General features: G+C 38.3%; 2 pseudogenes across 2 annotated transcripts in view; both read right to left on the bottom strand.

Annotated features, from left to right (window-relative positions):
* The window catches only part of LOC146466281 (allene oxide synthase-lipoxygenase protein-like), a 38,480-nt pseudogene extending 26,300 nt beyond the window's left edge, over positions 1-12,180 (bottom strand). The window contains exons 1-2 of the transcript XR_014868069.1: positions 12,147-12,180; positions 11,723-12,087 (exon numbers count right to left, since the gene is read on the bottom strand). The product of XR_014868069.1 is annotated as an allene oxide synthase-lipoxygenase protein-like (transcript). The remainder of the gene's footprint in view (positions 1-11,722; positions 12,088-12,146) is intronic.
* LOC146466283 (Golgi SNAP receptor complex member 2-like) lies at positions 11,944-20,272 on the bottom strand (annotated as a pseudogene). The gene is made up of 8 exons (XR_014868071.1): positions 20,127-20,272; positions 18,817-18,881; positions 16,684-16,794; positions 16,108-16,186; positions 15,182-15,235; positions 13,961-14,104; positions 13,381-13,467; positions 11,944-12,354 (listed from the first exon to the last, which is right to left on the bottom strand). The product of XR_014868071.1 is annotated as a Golgi SNAP receptor complex member 2-like (transcript).
* Positions 20,273-23,357: the final 3,085 nt, after the last annotated feature.

Here is a 23,357-nt window from a genome sequence, read left to right on the forward strand (position 1 = left end):
CGGATTGCAAGAGTGACGCTACCAAGAGAAAGCGCGCTTTTATTCAAACTGGCCATACAAATCTTAAGATCCAATCAGGGTGGGTATAGAGCGGGCAAGCGTGGGCATGTCTATTGTTTCCTTTGTGCAAGAGTGACGCTCATTAGTAAACCTCGACACTTCATTAGTATGGAGGAACGCATTTTTTCCCTAGGTTATAACAATAGATGACGTCATGGACTCGACGCTTAGGAATATTAATTAAGGGGATCCAAGGGGATCCAAGGGGATCCACTAACAAGGCTTATCTTTGCTGAAGATATACTACTCTTTTAGTAACATTTCTGTCTCTCCTACTATGTATTTTGGAATAGTTCAAAGCTAAATAGTATTCACTTTATAATCGACAGTTTGGTTTAACTGGTTTGTTCACACTTGGGTTAACACTTCCTGTTTATTGAGTACCAGGGTTAACTCCTTAATCAATGACTCAAGAGATGATTGGAGGAGACGGACAATACGTTTGCTTGGTCTAAATGGTTTTCAAATGAGCTCTCATTTATTCCTTTAAAGTATCTGTCCACAAAGTAGCGGTTCACGGTTTTGCATGTTCAGCCAACAGTCTACAACAAATTGCAAACAGCCACGTTCACGGCTCTGTTTGTTGTGGTGTATTGGAAGCAGTTCCAAACCCTCATCCAAGTTGGAATTTGGTCGTGTAGTAACAATAAAAGTACTCATGAAGCTAAACTGAAAGTTATGAGAATCGACCTTGAACAGCACTAGAACACATTGCCTCTAACATATAGCTTTTAAAATTCTTTCACTTACCTTACTTACGTTGGTTTGCTGCTTAACGTCTTTGCTGCCGAACGCGCGCAAAGAAAAGACTTTGTAGAATAAAAACAGGAACGAATGGCGTGACGTTTCTAGAATGAAGAACTTGAAAGACAATCTAATCAAACTGGGCGAATCCAGAAAATTGTTTCAAGTGAAGCGTGGCTCGGATGTATTACTTTGGAAGATAATTGAAAGTCTGTCTTGTTTACAGTGAACAACTTTGATTTCTGCTACATATTTTATAGATGTCTCACTGATTCAATGTCATTTTTTGCGTCTTTTCTTAAGGATACACAGCTCTGCTACAATAAATTCTAGAAAATTTCAAAGCTAAATAGTATTTATTTGATAATTGACAGTTTGGTTTAACTGGTTTGTTCACACTTGGGTTAACGCTTCCTGTTTATCCTGCATCAGGGTTGACTCCTTAATCAGTGACTGAAGAGATGATTTTAATTCATGTAATTAAGGTAGAGAGAGGTTTTCAGTTGACCCTCTTAACGATTGCTCTTTGCCTTTGCCCCCGGGCCTTTGCCTTACCGAAAAATCATTTCATCTGGTAACAAGAAACATTAAAAGCATGAAATATTACGATTTAAAGTTCTTTAGACCATGCAGCCGGCTCTTGTACGTTGTTGGATGGCACTACTCTATTGACGTAAAAAAGTTGGTAGATCCACGATTTTAAAATATATATATATAAACTAAATGATAATGCGTTTGTTTTTACGAAGTTGCCTGAAAATTTTATTACGAAATTGGCAAGAATTGTTCTAAACACCCTGGCGGAAACGGAAAAACGTTTGCTTCATCGGTCTAAATGGTTTTCGAGTGACGCTCGGCTTTACTCGTTCAAAGTCCAACATCTGTCGCAAAGTAGCGGTTCAGGGTTTTGCATATACAGCCAACAATCTACATTTATTTACAAACAACAACCTTCATGGCTCCGTTTCTTGTGGTGAATTGGAAGCAGTTCCAAACCCTCATCCAAGTTGGAATTTGGTCGTGTTGTAACAATAAAAGTTAGTCATGCAGCTAAAGTCGAAAGCATTTGAATACAAAACAGCTAGTACTGAAAGTTATGAAAATCGACCTTAAACAGCTTGTTTCTTAACATATATCTGTTTAAAATGTTTAATCGAGCAAACACTTACTCTGCAGAGCTTATGCTTTTCCAGGGGACATAAAGAGGAGAGACATTAGGAACGAGATTGCTTGATTGCCGCTCTACTATTTCCCTGATGAGCTCGCAGACAAGGATTCGAGGAATAAGAGAAAGAGGGAATGACCTGTCGTTTGTAACGAAGAACGTGATAGACAATCCAGTCAAACTAGGCAAAACCGGAAAATTGTTTCCAGTGAAGTACATTATCTTCAAACTGAAGTTATGACAATCGCAGCAGAACATCTTGCTGCTAGCGTAACAGCCTTTAAAATTCTTTCACTTACCTTCCTTACGTTGATTTGCTGCTCCACGTTTTTGCTGCCGAACGCGCGCAAAGAAAGAACTTTGTAGAATAAAAACAGGAACGAATAGCGTGACGTTTCTATAATGAAGAATCCAGTCAAACCTAATTAAGGCGAAACCGGAAAATTGTTTCAAATGTAGCGTGGCTTGAATGTATTACTTTGGAACTGAGATAATTGAAAGTCTGTCCAGTTTACACTGAACATCTCAGATTTCTTGCTACATATTTGATATGTATCTCACTGATTCAATATTTTTTTCGTAATATTTCTCACGGATACACTGTTCTGCTGCTATAAATATTGAAATAATTTCAAAGCTAAAGAGTATTCATTTGATAATCGACAATGTGACTCAAATTTAAATTTGCCTCCCCCTGGGGTTAACACTTCCTGTTTATCCTGCACCGGGCGTTTCTCGGCCGTTGTCATGGAAATGATTGAAGCAAATAAAGAGTTTTGTTATCCTTTACAATCACCTTTTTATTTTACAAGGTTTTGCCATACCGACAAATCATTTCCTCTGATGGTCAGTATCATTAAAGGAATGGCATGGAATTTGTTGAAAGCAACACTCGAAAACAGTTGCATTGAACACTTCACCGAATCGCTCTGACTCCTTTGGGGGAAACGGAAGAATTGTTTGCTTTCTCTATGGTTCTTATACGATTTTTATTTAATGAAAAATCACAGTCCAATATCTGTTACAAAGTGGACGCTGCAAAAAGCGACTCAGGGTTTAGTATATGTAATCAAATGGTATACTCGTGAGATTAGGAAATAATTTCACGCGCGTTTTGTCAAAATTCTAATAATTTCCCTCTCCTTATTTCACGAGTACACACTTTGATTACCTCTTAATTTCATGGGTGACAAATTACGCTCACAATCGTGGTCGGTTCCGTCTGTTACACACGCAGGCATGAAACCGCTCAAGTGCTTTTATCCCACTGCTCAGGACGAACCGTCTCAGGGTATTTTTCAAGGTCATTTTCATCACACCAGTTCTCAAAACCCTCACCCAGTTAATTGACTGTGCTCTTTCGCGTATTTAGGTTTTCTGTAGTGTCTTTTGATGCGGTAACTTCTTTCATCCGTAACATCTTTAAACCTGGACGCCATCTTGGCAACTGAGATATAGGGAACGTTGCCATAGCAATTTTTGCAATTTCACATGCATGTGAAATTATAAATTAACGATGAAATTTCGCGCCAAAATTAAGGAGTAATTTGTCACCCATGATATTATTTGCTTTAGCCAGCAATCTACAGTCATCCACAAAGTAACCGCATTCGAGGCTATATTTGTTGTAGGAAATTGGAAGGAGTTTCAAACACGCATCGCAACTGGGATCAGTTGTGTGCGTAACCCTAAAAGATAGCCATCAAACTCAACTGGATAGAAATCTTAACAAAAGTGAACCTAGTTTAATGGCCTTAGCTCCCACGAGTCTCCTGTAGCTCAGTGGTTGAGCATCCAAACTAGTAATCGGAAGGTTATCGGTTCGACTCCGGATAGGAGCACTCGGATTTCCTTCTTCCGAGTATGCCTGTGTCATTCACTCACTGAAATACGTCACTCACAATGATGTATCATCTTTAAATTGAGAGTCATGACAATCCAACGTGAAAAGCTTTTTTCTTAATAGCATAGTTAATACTAACTATGTTAATAGATATCTTTCTCCGAGCTTCTTGTTTGCCCCTCTAGATTTCAACTGATTTGAGTAATACGAGAAAGAGGGAATGGCCTGTCGTCAGTTTATAATACTGTTACCGTACCCTGGGTTCGCTAACACAGAACGCGAAGAACACTTTATTCTTCAGTTTTAATATCGTCTGCGAGCAACACACTCTTACAATCTGCTCTGCTTACACGACCACATGGCATGCCCTAATATGGACCTACCATATTTGGGCACTATGTAACACAACAGCCCGTTACAAAGCAATCAAATTGTTACAGGGAAGTGGTGCTAACTACACGGCAACAAACAATAACGCTGATGACTTCTTATATTTTTGATATCTTAACTGAATATATGTGCTATGTTTGTAAATACCTTTTACGTTACTTAACTATTGCTTTATTTATTGGTTTATTCAGAAATCTATTTAACAATTATTCAATGAGCGCGCGTTGGATATGAGATGGTAAATAGCCAACGAGGCACGAAGCGCCGAGTTGGCTATAACCAATCTCATATCCAACAAGCGTGAATGGAATAATTGTTTTATTAAATTCTCCCCGTTTGGATATTGCTGTTGAAATTAAAACGACTGGATGTTGAGGCAACTTCCGACCAAAGCGACAACGTAATGATCACATGACACGCGCATGCAGCTCTTTGCGAACGGAGTTGAATGAAAAATCGAAAGCGAAGTAAACTCTGTTTTTTTTTATAAGAACCTTTTTTATAAGAACGTTGATATTTTGCTAATCTGTATATAAAATCAACGTACCAAATGTAAATTAGCCAAAATACTTAGTACATGTTTTGTATAACATTAACAATGGTAACACACATCTCGGTTTGTCATAATCAGCAGTTCTTGATGATCTCAGCACGTCCGCATTGATTTACTGAAATACATGTAGTGTATACCATGTAATTTAAGAACATCTTAAGAACGTTTTCAGCCTCAGATCGCAAAAAAATATAAGAACGTTCAGCCTCAGCTCCAAAATTAGACGTTCTTATAAAAAAAACAAAACAAAAAAAAAAACAGAGTGTACATACATTTCAAATTCAAGAAACGTTCAAGTGTATGAGTAACAGCCTTTCTGAGACAAGCATTCAAGTGCTTTTGAAGTTTCAGCTCATCGAGAAGCATAACAGTTGTGCACATTTGAGCAAATGTTCTGCTGTGTGGTGCCGAGCGAAGGAAGGGATCCAGGACGCGGCTTTTTTTATGCTGAACTGAATTCCTCGCAGACGTTTTAACAGACTTAAGGCAAGCCAAGTCCAAGTGTACGAGGTACAACCTCACAGACACAAGCATTCAGTGCAAGTTCTTAAACTTCAAGCTTATTTAGAAGCGTAAGAGCTGTGCACATTTGTGCAAATGTTTTGCTGAGTGGTGCCGAGCGACGGATTTCATACGTACGGATTACATAGATGAACTAAGAACTTTTGCGACTGGAGTCCTCGTAAACGCGTAGAAACATAAAGGCAGGCATTAACCTCTTCTTGAGAATTTTTTTGATCGGCTTTAACCTCTCACCACCAGGATTTGCAAGTTATCCTGAAATTTAACCGGTTGTTATTGTTATTGTTGTTATGTAATCTAAATCGTAAAATCAGGCAATTTTTCTGATTTTAAAGGAAACTTCAGAGATTCGCGAAAACTAATTATATAACAAGTGGTTGTCAAAATGATGTTTTTTTCTCATTTTAAGTTAAAATGTTCAGAGAAATCAAATTTTGGGCCATTTCAGTTTAAAGAAAAGCTATTTCTTAAAGCGTTTTTGTCTCATTACACTTAGCTTGAGCATTTTATTTCAAAACGCCCTTCAATGAACAGCGCAGTGCATACGACATAGACCTTTTTCATAAATATCGGCCGATTTATTATTCTTTTCAATACATGTTAATTAGCCCTGCTAACCTCATTTCAGAGTAAAAATTCTTTTGAATTTGGACATGCTGACGAGGCTAGTAGGGCTAATTTTTATTAATACTTAACAATTATTCACCAAAGTGGAGGTAAATAGTCGCGGCGAGGTAAATATCCATCACTTTCACCGACACTGAGGTGAATAATAGTCCTTATCACGGTTTTCGACACCATTTTGACGAGTAGGCAAACACGTCTGAAATAACAGCGTTTGTATGGAAATCCGATGTCAAATAACTTTCAGCAAACATCGCTTCTAAAAAATTCATGAATTGGAAACTTTCAGCACTAGTAAAAGGATTTTAAGAAAAAAAATTGGAGGGATGTAGTTGTGCTAGAAAGCGTCCAGTCGTGTTTTAAATTTGCCATACATTTGTCTGTATAGCGAACCAGCCGTGCACTGCTACTAAAAATAGTTCGCGAAAAAAAAAAAATACAGACAAATGTATGGAAAGTTCAAAACACGACTGGACGCTTTCTGGCACAGCTACATCCCTCCAAATTTTTTTTTTTTTAATTCTTTTTCTAGTGCTAAAAGTTTCCAATTCATGAATTTTTCAGAAGCGATGTTTTATGAAAATTATTTGACATCGGATTTCCATACAAACATTGTTATTTCAGACGTGTTTGCCTACTCGTCAAAATGGCGTCGAAAACCGTGATAAGGCCTATTGTTTTAGTATATACCACACAAGCTGAATAAGAAATGGACCAAAACTAACTTAATTTTTTCAATATACCGACAAATGGCGCGAAATTTCAAAATCTCGCGCGCCGCGCGGTAAGCGATTTCGTATTGTAGAATTAGTTCCGTCTCGCTTTCTTGTAGACAAATAAAACTTCTAGAGGCACTTGTTTAGTTGCTACGTGCTTTTCTTCGATTGTTGTGTGAAATTTGTCCTGTTGTTGAAACCATACTGCAAAACATTAGATGTTTCATTGTTTACATTGCATTTTTATTTTTTGCCTTAGAATATGAGGCTTAAAAGATTAAATAATTTACCATGTAATGCCGTCAAACCAAAATTTGTTGTATTTTTGGTAATAGCCGTCTCTTTTATCGAAATATTTTCCTCTTAAGTGACCGTGGCGAAAAAGGTTATCATCTTGTTTCTCTTTGGTTGCTCGGAGGTGAATAGTACTTGGCTAATCACCTCCGAGCTAGCCAATCAGCGCGCGCAAAAAGCACTATTCACTTGTGTGGTATATACTAAAAAAGAATAATTTATCAGCCGCCATTTATGAAAAAGGTCTATGATAGAACACGCCCGATTTTTGGAGGTCCAAATTTCCCGAGAAACTGTCGTGGAGTCTTCTTCTTTTGTTGTCGAGGCTTTTTTTTTTTAAATTGTTTGTCTGTACTTTCAATTGTTTTCTTGTCACTCAATGACCCCAAATGTTCTCAACCTTAGCCATTTTGTAGCCCTAAACTCAACAATTAACCCCAAGCTTCCTTCCACTCCTAAGCCCAAAAGTTAACCTAAAAGTTTCTTAAGTCGGGCCATTTATAAACCCTAAACTCAAAATTTAACCCTAAGCTTTCAAACTCTAGCCATTTTTTAGGCCTAAGCTCCAAATTTAGCGCTTTCTTAGTCCTAGCCATTGTTTAACCCTAAGCTCAAAAATGAACCCTTAACTCCCTTAACCATAGCCATGTTTTTTAAACAAAGTTAAAAAATTAGCCCCTAGACCTAGAGGTCTCAACCTTAGTCATTCTTTCCATACATTTGTCTGTATAGCAAACCAGCCGTGAACTGCTACTAAAAATAGTTCGCGGGAAAAAAATACAGACAAATGTATGGAAAGTTCGAAACACGACTAGACGCTTTCTGGCACAGCTACATCTCTCCAATTTTTTTTCTTAAAATCTCTTTCCTAGTGCCAAAAGTTTCCAATTCATGAATTTTTCAGAAGCGATGTTTTATGAAAATTATTTGACATCGGATTTCCATACAAACACTGTTAATTCAAGCGTGTTTGCCTTCTCGTCAAAACGGCGTCGAAAACCGTGATAAGGCCTATTTCGAAAGCTGTTGATGAGGTCCCTGAAGAGACGCCCTGTGATGACACCTGTAAGCCTGAGTTGTTTTCGCCATCACCTCAGGATTTGGGTGATTGTTCTATGCCTGAGAATGCGTCCCAAGACGTTCCTGAAAAACCTCTAGGCGCACCGAAAGTTTTATGTGATTTGTTTAATTGTTGTACGAGATACGAATCAGCTCCGAAGTTTACGTAGAACTTGAAGGATACTGACCGCCGTGGGCGACTTCGCAAAGGATTATCTGTTGTTTTTTTGGTCGATACACTGACAAGTGAGCAGCCAAGAGATTATCAATGGTTTTGATGCGGCCGGTATAGACGTAGATGAAATTTTGTCTATCCAGCGACGGGCGTCAGATAACACGTGGATGGTAAGCTTTCGATCGACCGATGCGAAAAACGTTGCCCTTGGTGTCCTGTCCGTATCGATTGCTGGCTGCACAGTTTTCTTAGACGACTGTGAGAATCGTGTGATGATTGTTAAGATCTACGGAGTGCCTAATGAATTACCGGACACTGTTTTGATCAATCGACTTTGGCATTATGGCAAGGTTTTTTCTTTTCGTTGGGACAGAGTCGCCGCTAATATCTATAATGGTGTGCGTACTGCTAACATGCAGTTGAATTTGCCCATCCCGCCAACTATTTTTGTTGCGGGCGAGTCAATACGAATCTGGTATCCATCTCAGCCTAAAATGTGCCGTCGCTGCGGGGATGTTGGCCACGTGGCCGCAAAATGCTCATCGTTCCGGTGCTTTAATTGTGAAGCGCCGGGCCATAGGATTGAAGATTGCCAGTCACCGCCCCTTTGCTCTATTTGTCTTGAGAAAGACCATGACGTTTCAGTATGTCCTTTTTTCAGTGTTATACAGCGCAAATGTGGTTAACGAATCTGGCGGATCTCTAAACCCCGATGATGTGGAGACCATTTCGGACTCAGCTTCGTCGCCTGCTGCATCGCCTTCTTACGCCAAGGTGGCCTCTCGTACACCAGAGCAAGCGGAGGCCATTAAAGCTGCCGAGGCGGCGAGATCGGTCTCCAAGTAGCCTTCGTCCAAGTCTTCCAAGGACTCAAAGGATTCTGTAAAACAACAGCCCAAGAAGCCACCCAAGCCGAAAGCAGCGAGTGAGCCACCGCCTTCAAGTGTCCAAAAACCATCCTCGGACTGTAAACGTACTACACAGGAAAAGGCGGAGTGTGAGCGCCATCGTCATCATCATAATCACGAGGAGGACTCTGATCATGCGTTTGTGAAGGTGAGGGCTAGGCGTCATTTTAGACCGCCGCTAGCAGCACCAATGTCGTTGAAAATTGTATCTTTAAAGGTTGGGGGTCTTGGCACCCCTGCTAAGCGATTCGCTGTTTTGCGCGAGCTTGGGCATTTGAATGTATGATTTATTTTTATTACAAAAAAACTCATGTGTCCACTAAGAAGGTCGCGGACGAAATCGCTCTTTGTTGGCCTGGCCAATGCTTTTGCTCTTCTGGGAGAGGCAAATCTGCTGGCAAATCTGGTAGCTTTATTTGTCTCTCCCAGATTTTCGGGCCATATCTTTCGTTTTTTATTTGATTCTGACGAGCGCGTTTTAAGTGCATTGGTGCTACTAGGGTCTATGAGTCTTAATGTTGTTAATATCTATGCTCCAAACACTGTCTCGTAGCGTAAAACCTTTTTTGAGTGGTTACATGATTATTTTATTTCTAATGGTTCTCGCGTTATTGCTGCTGACTTTTTTAAAAATTGTATTGATAACAAATTAGATCGCTATTCTGCTAATACTTTGCTGTCGGACAAAAAGTGTCTTAGGGCCTTTTTGTCCGATTTTTTTTGAGCGATGTTTGGCGCAAATTGAATCCGCGCGGTGTTTCTTTTACTTGGTCTAATCTGATCACTCGCTGGCTACTCGTATTGATGGTTTTTTGCTGTCTCGTTCTTTGTTTAAATTTGTTTGTTCAAACAAGGTTTTACCGTGTGTTTTTTCCGATCACGATTTCAGTTGTAGTTCTCGATTTTTCTTTTGATGGTTTTTCAAATAATCGAGATGGTGTTTGGAGATTAAATATCGCTCTTTCGGCTGATCATGAGTTTAAGCGTGAGATTTCTTCTGTTTTTGATCGCCAAAAGAGTGTTATTGCCGACTTGGTGGGATGATCTGAAACTTGTCATTCGTTCTGCTTGCATTAATTACTGCACACGTAAGTGTCAGTCTGTAAATCGTGAGCGGAATTTTTTAACTAAGCGTTTAATTCTTGCTAAAATGCTTTCCATGCTGGTGACAATTCTGTCGTTTCCGAATTGCGAGATGTTGAAAGCGCTCTTTCGTCTATTATTTCTCGTGAGGCGGAGGGCGCTAAAATTCGATCGCGTGCCAAGTGGATCGAGGAAGGAGAAAAGCCCACGCGGTATTTCTTTCGCCTCGAGCAACAGCGTGCGGAGAAAACTTCGTTTGATTCTGTTGTAGATGCTGATGATAGCGAAAAAACTTCACAGGCTGATATTAAGCGGGTTTTTGCGAATTTTTAACGTGATCTGCATGCCAAGGATAATTCTATTGACATGCAGATCCAAACCGATTTGATCGATAGTTTAGAATTTTCTTTGAATGATATTGAGCGTGCTAGTTGTGAGGGCTTATTTACTAAGACGAGCTTTTCTCCGCTTTGAAAGGCCTTCAGACCGGCTCTGACAGCCTGCCCACCGATTTCTATTTGTCTTTTTGGGATGACCTGGGTGATATTCGCGTTCTGGTTCTGAACGAGAGATATCGCCTGGGTGTTCTTACGTATATCCAGCGCGAGAGTCTCTTGCGCTTGCTGCACAAAAAGGACCGAAAATTGGCGCCCCATATCGCTTTTGAATACGGTTATAAACTTATAGCTTTCTCCAGAAGCTTGGTGATTATATAACCCTCTAAAACACAAGCAATATACAAGCTCTGTTAATAGATCTAAAGAACAGCTGATTACATAAGTTCACCTGGAAGACCACAACTAATTAAGTACCCTAACAATTAGGTGGTTTACTAAATTACATGAATGGGTTGTTTCTGGAAAACGACCTGCTCACTGCAATGGTCTGGAAGTGTTTTTCTCCCCAATGTTGATCCATTTACCGAAACCTTTTCACAAATAGCTGTTAATTCTGTGCAAGCTGATGGACTGGCCACTCTAGTAAAACTTCAGCGTAATTTAAGCAAATATTAGGAGAGATATTAATTTAAAATATTTATAAGGCCAAGGTAACGAGGAACGTCTGAGCACAGCTGTCAGACGTAAGCATGCAGATTCACATTTTTGTCAATGATATATAAATACCTGAATTATTATTTTTTTTAAATTAAATGCAATTATAACAAAATGGTTAGAATATGCAATTAAAATAATTTGATATATTTCCGACTTATTTTGCCATAGTTTTTCAACAAGTTATCTGATGAAATATGCTTAATCAAGGTCTTCAACTCTCACCAAATACAAAGGGTTTATCTTATTTAATTATTACTTATTTAAGCTTCATTTTAACCACAAACGTACATATTTCATTGACGCCTAACTAAAATGGAAACATACCGGGATTTTAAATTGAATTCTTAAACATAAAAAAGGAGAGATGTCCAATTACATTTACACAACAAAAACCTTTTATGTCAGAGTAAAACAGCTGAAATAGAAAGGGTTTGAAAACAAGTGCGCGCGATTGTTAACTATTGTAGGCCACGAGAAAGGAAAAACATAAATATTAACAAGCAGAATTACAGCAAAGTTTAAAAGACCTACCGAGTTTAAAAGGTCACGTTTGGTTGCATTAACCTTGTGAATTTTTCCCTCCTTGCGCTGTGATGCTTGACTTTGTGAATTGAGCTGTACGCTGCAGATTTCGCAAAAGAATTGTTGCGCCGCCTGCTTGAAGGGAACACCGTTGGGTTGTTGATCATCCAATGCTTTTCGCTTTCTTCCCACACTAAATACCTCAGCATTGTTTGACTGTGTAGCTGGAGGAGGTGGAAGATTTGCTGGCGGTATGCCGGCTGTTTCAGTGACTGGAAAAGAAGAGACGTACTGTTGTAGAGCTGTAAGATGTGGAAGAGCCTTACCTAATATTGTAACCTGCACACTGCAATATTTTTTAATATTGCAGCATGCTTATTTAGCGCATTTAATTATATTACCCCTGATAATTTCCCTGCTGACAAAAACGGACCGCCTCCGTTTTCCTCAGACAGTTGTTTTGTCATCTTAAAGACTACAATCGTTGATTTTATGCAGAGAGAACAATAGAATTTCATGGGGATCAGTAATTATTATTTGATAAGCTACTGGCTTATCCTTGAATATCATGTGAGGTACTTGACGACTAAGAACATAATTATACAGGTTACGATCATTCCTCCAAACGCAATCCATTTGTCCTAATAGGAAATACAGAGAAATAAACACATCATTAGGCTATCTATGGAAGACATATAATAGTTGCGTATCTAGAATTTCTGTAAGACAAGAGGCTAGAACTACAGACAAACTTTAGAACAGTCGCTTTTTTTCCCTTGACATTCACATACATGTGAAGAGTAAAGTGAATATACGAGGTAAAATACATTGAAAGCATAACTTGTGATGTGTAATTGCGAGATATGAACATGCAAGGCAAGAAAAACTCTCCAGTCTCTTTCTATTTTCGCACTTGTTCCAGGCTTTCCCTTCAAAGGCCGTGCATTGATACGACATGCAACGCAAAAAATTTCGCAGTCTACCATTTCAGTCTCATTTTTTTCTGAACAATGAGTGGGACCCTAGCTCCCAAGCATCCCCAGAAGGCAATAGTGTTTTAGATATCAATGCAAAATTTTTATAGCATGCACAACGGGTTCATCTTGTTTCCCTACTTTCACGAAACGAATGCACAAGTTTTTATTGTAATAATCCTGATTTGATCATGCCCTACATACGCAGCACTATTTTGTATTAATTTTTATTGCGTTTTCGAAGTGACCTCTTTATATAAGCTTGATGGTTTCTTGAGGTCTCCTCGCCAAATCGTTATTGCTCCTTTTGTATTACTATATCATGTTTTACAGCAAATAAAATAAAATAAAATAAAATAAAATAACTTAATAAATAAATAAATAAATAAATAAATAGCATTTTCCTTTATCTTTTTTGTGCTGAGCTTTTGACTTGTGATGAGTCAATGACAGGATAAAATGCTGACGCCAGGCACAAGTCTTGAAAAACTGGAAACTCACAATCAGCTTGTTCTAAATCCTAATATGTTTTAATTGCAAACGAAGCAATGGATAAAGCAATGGATAAAACATTGGGACAGTGTTTCCTGAAGGAACTCAAGGCCACTTGCACACATTCCTGTGAATGTGAGCTGAAACAGCAAAAGCGCAATCTGCACCAAGCCCTTCATTTGCACCAACAAACAACGATACTTGTGTTGCCCTCTTGTCAATCAGCCTCATAACAGTGTTAGACAAACCAAGCGTGCTGGCAATATCCAATATTCTTTTATGAGCTCCCTGTTGAAAGACAGTTAATTGGCAAATTTGCTTTGATGGCCAGTTGGAGAAAACTAAGCGTAAACCAGTGAATAAAACCAAAGAGCAAGGTTCACTAACAAAACCAAAGGCCACATGCAAATATTTAGCCACTTTTCAAGCGAAATGAAAAAAAAAGCAGCCTAAAATTTGGAACAAAACGGTTATGCAATCAGCCTTCAAATGTTTTTGATACAAATGGAAAAAATATAGACACCAACTTCAAGTTAATGTAATATGTTCTTGATTTCCTTCCTATATAAAATTTGTAATAACTTAGTGCAGCTTGTTTTTTCTTTAAACATTTACTTCACGGGTGAAAAATAAAAAAATACAGTAGATATAAACTACATCATAAAAAGGTGTCAAATAAGAATCAAAACTACCTTAAAGTTCCTTCGTCAAAATACTACTCAGTGGAATGTCATGTGTAAATGAATTTATTATTAAGTTACTGGAAATTTAATGAGCTTACTTTTAAAGTCATACGTTAACCTTTCAAACTTGTCAAAATACTAGATCCACTGCTCAATAAATCACTTATTCCTCTGTCTGCATTTTGAAGTGAGGTGTTATGCTGTAGTTCATGGTCTATCATGATAGATGTTTCGCCACTATCCTAAAAAACAAATAACACAATCTAAACAGTCAAGTACAGCTGTTCACATCATCATCATTAACGACATCATCATCATTATTACAATCTTTGACATCATCATTCTAAAATGAAGTAATGTTTGAAACACAAGCAGCAGTGTTTAATCATGCGCTGCGAGTTTTTGAATGCCTTCAAAAACATTCCTGGAAAAGCTGTGTCAAAAGAGTTAATAACAATGATGCTTTTGTGAACGTTGGAAATTAACAATACAAAAAAACATAAAACACCACATACTACATTACTTGCAAAAAATTTCGGACGTTTAATTTCCGGCCACTTTTTCCCTCATTTCGGACAACTTTCGGACAAAAATTTCCGACACTGCGCTGAAACATACCCAAAGTAAATTTACGACTAAAAAACATGAATTTGACTGGAAAAAATCTGTGAAAATGATAGTTTTACTGTACCTTCAAGGTTTTACACCAACCAGAAAATAACACAAACTCAATCAAGCTTATGCCTCAAGCAGTGTCTCAAATACTTACCTCTCCAAAGATAAAAAGAACAATTGAGCACAGCCACCTAATCCGAATTCTGAACATATCATGCATATTGGCTTTGAATATGTGATGCTGTCGCCCAGAAAGTACTTTTAAAGTTTTATACTATACTGTAAAAATTTCGGACGGTTTTATTTTCGGACACTATTTTTGTCCGAAATTAACGCTAATTTCCTATAAAAACCTTTGCAAAATATCAACATGTATTTACTCTCCTTTCTGTTCTATGATACCTAGCTGGGAAAATTTGTTTAAATATCAGAACATGTCATCTTTTGTGATCATTTATTTGTTTCTCATGACCTGTATGTTTGAAAATGTAGTCATTAGGTAAGGAGAAATTAGATTCTGGTCGAGTTAGATGGTTAACCTATAACCCCCAATATCACCTAGTAAGCTTAACACGGGGCAAAACAGCATTCATAAGAATTCTGATTCTGATGGCTTACATCTGAATGGTAACACTTGGGGATTTCTTCCACTGATTCTGGAAGTAAAAACACACATCTAACATACTAAAAGTAACGTAGCTTACATTAGTTGTAAACCTTCTGTTTAAAAGTTCCTCTCTTTCTTTTCCCTCTTGTTCCTGCCAAAAGAATCAATGTTATCAGCCACAAAAACAACAATTTTAACACAAGGTCTTTTTATTCCAAAAGAAGAGGACTCTACATGGCAACAAGTTTGTCATTATACGGTGCTGCTGCTCATGAAGACTGGATGATGATTATTTTTTTTTTGTTAAAATAATTTCTGAGGTTAAATTTTATTATTGGAGGCATCCTTACTGACAGATTGTTGTTGTATGTTTAAATAGCCTGTCTCATATTTTACAAGCTTTTACTAAAATTTAGCAAACCAGCCAACCACCCAATGCTATGAAAAGTACACAATGAAAATTCTCGGAAAACAATTTCCAAGCCCCCAGCAGGAATCAAACCTGCAAACTTCCAGATACTAGTTTGGATGCTCTAAGCACTGAGCTATAGGTGACCTCAAGCCTGACCTGTTCACCATATGAATGACCCATAGATCAGTTATTAGAGCATCCAAACTAGTATATGGAAGGTTGTGGGTTCGATTCCTGCTGGGGGCTTGGAAATTTTTTCCTAGAATTTTCATCGTGTACTTATTGTTGTCTATTTCATTTTACTAAAATGCAAATAATAATAAAATAATCAAACTTAATCCATGGAAGATTTAGGATGTGTTTCTTTGGAAAAATCCAAATCCGGATTTTTGACGTAAGGTCACTTGGGCCATGTTGCATCCAAGGAACCGACGTATCTTTACCCAGAGTAGATTCATTAGTTCCTTTGATACACCATGATCTGAGTGATCTTGAATCAATAATCCGGATTCGGATTTTTCCAAAGCTAATTATGAAGAACAGGTTAAGAACTTGTAAGCCAACATGCATACTGGCAGTAAAGGTAACAATGTCATTATTGTTATATGTACCTTCATCATCTTCCGATGTTTGTAGTTGTTAAGGCCTGTTTTCAAATGTCTCAAATCATACGTAAGTTGATCCACTTTTCTGTGAAAGCATCAACATAAAAAAATAGTATATCTCAGTATCAAGTTGGTATAAAATTTGGGGTGAGATTTGGACATCAGCATGACCTTAATCTTTTCAAACAGTGTGTAGGTTCTTTCACGTCCTACAGATTATATCTCTCTGTAATGTCCTGTAAGGCAAATAATTAAAAAAAGAAAAGGTTTGTCAGAGGGTGTAGTCCTACACCTTAAGTGGAAGAATTCATCAATAGCAGTTCACAAGGGTTTGTGGAAAATGTCTTTTTTTTGTCCATGGTTCTCAAGATTATAAACCCCATTCCAGTTTCTATTGGTGATCAATAAATTAATTTTCCTTTAAAGCCATGTCTGTTATTTTGCTTTATCTTGTTGCTGCAATAAGTTGATTTTGGATGAATAATTTCAACCCTTATACCTAATTTTGTGCCAATGAGAAGAAGATTTAATAACCTTACAATTATTTCATTTTAAACAGAAGAAACTTTCAGAAAGACTTACATTCGAGCACTCTGCTTTTTCTGTGGCGGTTCTTAATGTTAATAAGGATGGTGAGTCGGTCCCAGTTCACTTAAGCTTGTTCCAAGTTGTGTTCTATTTCTTGTTCAACAGCTGCACGACAAAAAAAAAAAAAAAACAAGTGAATACATACATCAGTCTATATCTAGACACAGTTAAAGGGCTAAAGCATGGGGAAGGGTTGGAGGCAGTTGTTTGATCACAACCTTAGAAAGACAAATTAAGAGACAGATTAAAGCAAAATAACCCCTTATGCCCCAACAAAATAACCAGCATCTAATTTCTTCTCACAATGTCACTACCCTAAAGTTTGGATAGTAACGACGCTCCGAAAGTAACGACGCCCCGAAAGTAACGACCCCCCCGAAAATAACGTCAAAACATTGTGGCTTCTAATAAATCCCGAAAATAGCGAGTCCCCAAAAGTAGCACCCCCTCCCCACCAAAAAAAGTAGCGACTCCCCCAAAAAGTAGCAAGACAAAGTTGGTTTTTAATTATGTTATACCCATACTGAATGCCTTTATTGTTTTCCAATCCATAGTCAAATTATTAATATGCAATGCTAATATCTTCAGTTGGTGCATTGACAAATTGATCATGATAAGGCACTTTCAACAAAGGAAAGCCTTAAACCATTATCCGCCCTTGACATCAGTTCACTGATGGCATAACGTGAAAACTAAACTGGTACAATTTGGTATTAACAAACAGGAACGTTTCTTCAAATTAAAATTAAAAACTCTATATACTGCAATATAAGATGCATTGGACTGTGCCATGGAGTAAAAACACTGAGTTTAGTTTCCTCCCCTGAGTCAGAAAAGAATTTGATTTCCTCTACATCGGCTGATTCATTCATGCAGTAGTGCGGTAGACCATGGATGTTTATTTCACTGTCCCTGCTACCAGAAATGGGCAGTGCAGTACCACATTTTACGAATGAATCGATAACTGTCTTTCAGCTGACGTGAGAACTCTTGCCATGCTGTGCCCACCCATTTTGTGAAAAGCACACATTGATAACCAGCGCTTAATTTTTCACTCATAAATAGCTCTGGATTTGTGAACAAGTGTTCCGTAGTGAGTCTGTCAACACTCTTCTTAAATTCTGCATTGAATGCAACATCGAGTAATTGAATCTTGCTTGGTGGGCCTGCGTGGAGCTGCAAGCCCCAATGTCATCTGGCACTCTTACATCAGAATGGTCTTTATTCTGTATGTTGTACTTTGAGCTCTGTGCGAATCATATAATTTTTCATTTTGGAAAAAAGAGCTAGCGCTAGCTTTGTTTCATGTTTTCTTTTTTGTTCCCCGAAAATAATGTCTCCCCAAAAGTAACGAGCCCCAAAAGCTGATAATTTTTATAATGAAAGTAAAGAGGGTCGCTACTATCAGAACTTTATGGTACATCATCAAACATTCAGATCATAAGAGTAAAGGAAATGATCACCAAGAATGAAAATTGTTTTTTCTTCCCTTCGGAAAGAACCCTGGTTTTGGCTGGTTGCATGACACCTAAAATGTGTTCTGGATGAAATTCCCTGTAAAGGAGGGGCATTAAAGTGCACAATATTAACGCTTTATTATTTATTAATTTTTTTTATCAATGGGCGGTAAAGTGTACAATATTAAATTGCTTTAAATAAATGTAAATATGCGAAAGATATATTTTGAACAGTGGATGAAAGATCAAATAGAAGAAAGATCCTCACAGAACACAACTAGGGTTCTTGATTTCTTGAAGAAGGAACAGAAAAGGACCCTGGGAAGAAAGTCTCGGTGTTCTTACAGTATGGCTAACAAAGTGCTTGAGGGGGGGGGGGGGGGGTTTCTCCTATATAAAAGTAACAGTGGTGATCTTCAGTAAATTTTGAAAAGGTCCCCTAAAAAGTACCAGAATTCTGTTTTGTGGGCATGGTCTGAATAAATTTTTTACTCCCAAGAGGTACCAAGTCAGTTGACTGACTGGGACTGGGATGAGAGGGGGGGATGCCCAATGCCCAGCTAGTGTTGTGGAATATGAAATCCTTGGCAGAAATGGGGGAAGGGTGAGAGGGACACAAAACCAGTTGGGAAATACGGGAACTATTGTAAACATGTTAATGCTCTCTTACCATGTAACAAGTCTGGATGTGTTGTACTTAGCTTGCTCAGCAGTCCTTGTACCCCAACAATTAGCCTTAAGTAAGAACAGATACAAAAACATCCAGAGCATTAGTTTTCATGGATGCAACAACTGAACTTGACAGTGGCTTGCTTTATTTATGCGTCAATTTTACACTTGTTTCATGTATTTTTCCTATATGAAAAAATGAGATTCAATTATAAAAGACCATAAAATAAAGGCATAAAACCATGGTCTATTTTTTACTTCGACTTGTTCGCAGTTAATCCACAAAAGCAAAGGCCATAATGTTAAGATCATAGGGTGCTAGAGTAATAAAACAAAATAGGATAAATTAATAAATTGACCATGCAGTGGTGCAACTCTATGCTAATAACTATAAGCTTATATAAAATACGCTGAGAGCATATTTCTTAAATCTACACTGTAGCCATCAGTTGTGTAAGTGTCCCATGTCATTTAATTTAAGTGTTCTTGAAGATCATAGAGGCTCCTTTTATAAGCTTTTGTACTACATTTCATAAAGTTAAGGACGGTGCCTACTTTGTTACTGCGCATACATTCTGCGCATCTCAAAATACTTGGGTTTCCAATGGGTGATGCCTACTAATATGGGGATATTGTTATGCCGTTTAAAACTATTTGTATCCAGAAAAAAAATTGGGGGTAACCATGCATTTTTCAACAAAGCTTCAATTTGGAAAATAACGCCATACATTACTTTGTATTTTTCTGTTTTTTAGAATAATTGTTGCTTGATTATCTCTTAAAAATGCGTGGTTACTCCCAATTTTCTTTGTGGATTCCAGTAGCCCTTGCTGAGATCTGCTTTCCAGGCATAGCCATAAACCACACAAAAATACTTCTCTATTAGTAGACACCGTCCTTGATTTTGCTTGGATGATCTGCATATATAAGGGCACATGTGCTCTGGGTAGTTGTGTCAGTTGAGACGGCAATTTTAAAATCCATGCGCAATTTTGTATGTCACTGTGTTTTATTTTCCTCAGTGGTAATGTTGCATTTATAGATTTTAAGTCACAAAATTTAAATTTTATTTCATTTCATGATAACCATCATTACCAGATTGAGAAGTCGGTATTATAAATATCTACAGTTTCTTTAAAATAAAATACAGAGCTGTACAGTAACTAAGGGAAGTTTCGGAAAGGTTTAAGTTTTCTTTTCAATGACCGAAATAACGCAATACTATAAGGCACTTTCAATAATTTTTATAGTAAGCGACACGTATCCGTAGCTCGATTTAAGCTATGAACGAGAACAGGACAAAAAACTCACCGATCAGTCTCTTGATTAAGACTGTCCATGGCTGAAAAACGACTGTTTAACTTGATCAGGATAAAAACACTTCTCCCTAATTCTCAAAAATTTTAAAATCTATCCGTCAGCATTTCTGAACCCATCAGCCAATCCGCCATTTTGTTTTCATGGACTCTTCCGCTGACACAAAACGAGACATGCTCGGAACATCTAGCCCTGTCGCCCGATTGGATTTCACTCGGATAGAGCAAGGCCCAGTTGCTCCGAAGCATGGTTAGCGCTCACCCGGGTTAAATGCCATGACAACCTATAGGTTTTAATACCTCTTAACCAATGGTTAGCGCTAACCATGCTTCGAGGAACTCAGCCCTGGCCAGCCCCGTAGCGCGGGGAGGGACAGGGGGGGGGGGGGGTGGCTTGAGCTTCCCCCCCCCCCCCCCAGAATTTTTGGAAGATTAAAAGCAATGTGCCCAAAAATATATAATTAAAACAAATTAATGTTGAATTCTGACGCTGCAAGTGCCTTTTCACAACCTTTAATAGTCTGTTTACTACCAGTCAGTTTCCTTCGCTAACAGGCACTCCTACCTTGTGAATCGGAAATAAGAATCAAAATGGATTGGAATCAACCAATCTGAAGCCGTGAAAGCTGTCGAAATAAACAACTTGTTTTCTAAGACATCCGCTCATTTTAAGCAATACAAATGTCCTTAGTTTATACAATTTAGTGTTCCCGCGTTGTCACACAAAAAAGCAACACAAATATGTTCTCAAGACCAGAGGAAAAAAAATTCTCCTGCAGTCGGATTCTTACTGCCCGATTCTAAATTTAAAAAGGGAAAGAAAAATCTGTCGTCGTTTGTCTACGCCTTTCAAACGTGAAATTAGGAAACTTCACGTAGTAGTCCACGTTAAAGAAAGGGCAAAAACATGACCTGAGAGTGTCACTGATCCAGGTGCAAAGTTATAGTTTTACTTACTAAATCTAACGGTTTTTTATGTTCTCGTTACATCTTAAACTCCCAAGTCAGTCCGTTTTTGAGTGACAGGGGTGGAGGACGTGGGGTGAGGGGTTGGGGAGTTAGAGGTGAGCTAATGTTCGACAAAAAGTGTACGAAACGAAATGTAAGTAAGCGGACTTCATTTAAGACAGGGTGGCCCAATCAGCTACGGGGCTGTTATCCTGAGGGGCCCTGTATACACCTAAAATCATAATAGCAAAGTAATGAATTACAATGAACGCTTGTAGTCTAAAAACTTGTGGTCTGAGAGAAAAAAATACAATATATATGACTCTAATAAACACTTTTGGGCTAAAATTACAAGATAGAAAAAATAAATAAAACATTTGCAAACTAAGAAAAATCTATGCATAATCGTGTTTCATCATAAGTCGCTTAAAAGCCTCCAAGGACGCTTCCCGTTTGTATGTTTCAGGTAATGAGTTAAATAAAATCGCTCCGGAGTATCTAAAAGTTCCCTTTCCGGGGCTAAGTTTGGGTCTTGAAGGATGAATGTCTTCACGCCGACGTATATTGTAATTATGGAAAATGTGGTTTCTATTAATGATCAGAAAGATACTAGGGCACTAAATCATTAAGACATTTGTAGACTAAGATAGATTTGTTCCCTTTCTTGATAGTTTCTAAGTTAGGCCATCCTAGTGTCTTGAGAGCTTCGCTGGTGCTTGCTAGTCTGACAATTATGCGTGCAGCTCGATTTTGTAGGCGCTGTGTCGCTGTTACCTACTCTTGCACTCAACATACAATTCACCCCAGGCCGTGTCGGTGTAGCACACTACTGGTAATACGAGACAGTTGTATCCGCATTTCGCTGCGTTAGACATGATCGGATGCGGCCGAGTAGACCCAAGCACTTGTTAACATTGGTAAACACTTTACTAACATACTCTTTCCATGAGAGGTGTTCGTCAAGGGTGACCCCTAAATAGCAAAAATTTCTCACCCTTTCGATGGCATTTGCAAGTTTCTGCAAGTTAGTACCAAAAAGCATACATTTGGTCTTCGCGAGATTTAGAACAAGCTTGCTGTTTTTCATCCACTGTTAAACTCTTTGGAGGGCTTCTTGTATTTCTGTCATGATGCAGTCTGACTCCGAGCCAGTGGTATATATGACGGTATCAGGCATACATGCTGATATTGGATCACAGCAAGCACTGAGTAAGGGGTCCAGTAAAAGTGAACCCTGAGGTACACCATAATCCAGGGGAAGGCTAGATGATAATTCCTTCCCAAATTTTACTCTCTGTGAGCGGGTGCAGAGATAATCCAGGAACCGGTTATAGCTTGGGTCTCGAACTCCATAAGGTTCTAATTTATGGAGAAGGCACTTGTGGTCCACGAGGTTGAAGGCTTTCTTTGTTTTTTTTTTTTTTTTAAATTGGATGAATGAATAAAAATTTATTTCAATACAATTACAGTCAAGACTGTAGTTTCCCTTATTGGAGGTATTGTTTCTTTCCCCATTTTGCCGAGATCTGAAACGCATGTACCTGACCTTCACTAAATATTACGTCGATGTTATTTGAGAATCCGTGTGTGTTGTAACGTGATACATGTGACACTAATAAGCGCTAGCGCGAAAGGGATCTGTCTCACATATGGTCTAGGAGCCGACTTTTTCCTCCCTCACTGTCTTGTCGTAAGACAAATTATCGGACTAAGCAGCAAGATTCATCTCCGCTGGCATAAGAGGTCTGCGGTGTCCGAGGTTTCTTTTGTCAGCTGTTGTATTATTTCAGAATAAAAAGTAGCGAGATTAAAACATTACGTTTCAGCGACGATATGTCACCAAGGGGTATCGAATTGTCTCATTCAATTTAAGAGTGTTCGCAAAATTTGGCCTCTGCTCAAATTGCTCGCAAAAATTACACGGGTGCTCGCTTGCTCGTGCTCGCAAAATTTTTGCAACTGCTTGCATGCTCGCATTCTCGTTAACATGTGCTCGATTGCTCGAAATTTCGTTAATCCTCCTTTGTAGTCATTTTTTATACATATATTAACAATAAATCAGTTATGATATCGTTAAAACAAAAAGGTTGAAACATCCTTACCTCTGGCTTGTAACTATTGCTCCGTTTTGGAGGTGTCAGCCAGATTATTAGCTATTACTTGGCGCAAAACAATGTATCCTATTTTAAATAAAAGAGAGATTCCTGCTAGCGGAAAATTTACGAAGTACTCGAAGTGTTCACTGCTCGCCATCTGTATTTTCTAAAGTGCTCGCAGG

Source organism: Pavona decussata, unplaced genomic scaffold, assembly GCF_977016875.1.
Source record: "Pavona decussata unplaced genomic scaffold, jaPavDecu1.1 SCAFFOLD_146, whole genome shotgun sequence".
Classification (NCBI taxonomy): domain Eukaryota; kingdom Metazoa; phylum Cnidaria; class Anthozoa; order Scleractinia; family Agariciidae; genus Pavona; species Pavona decussata.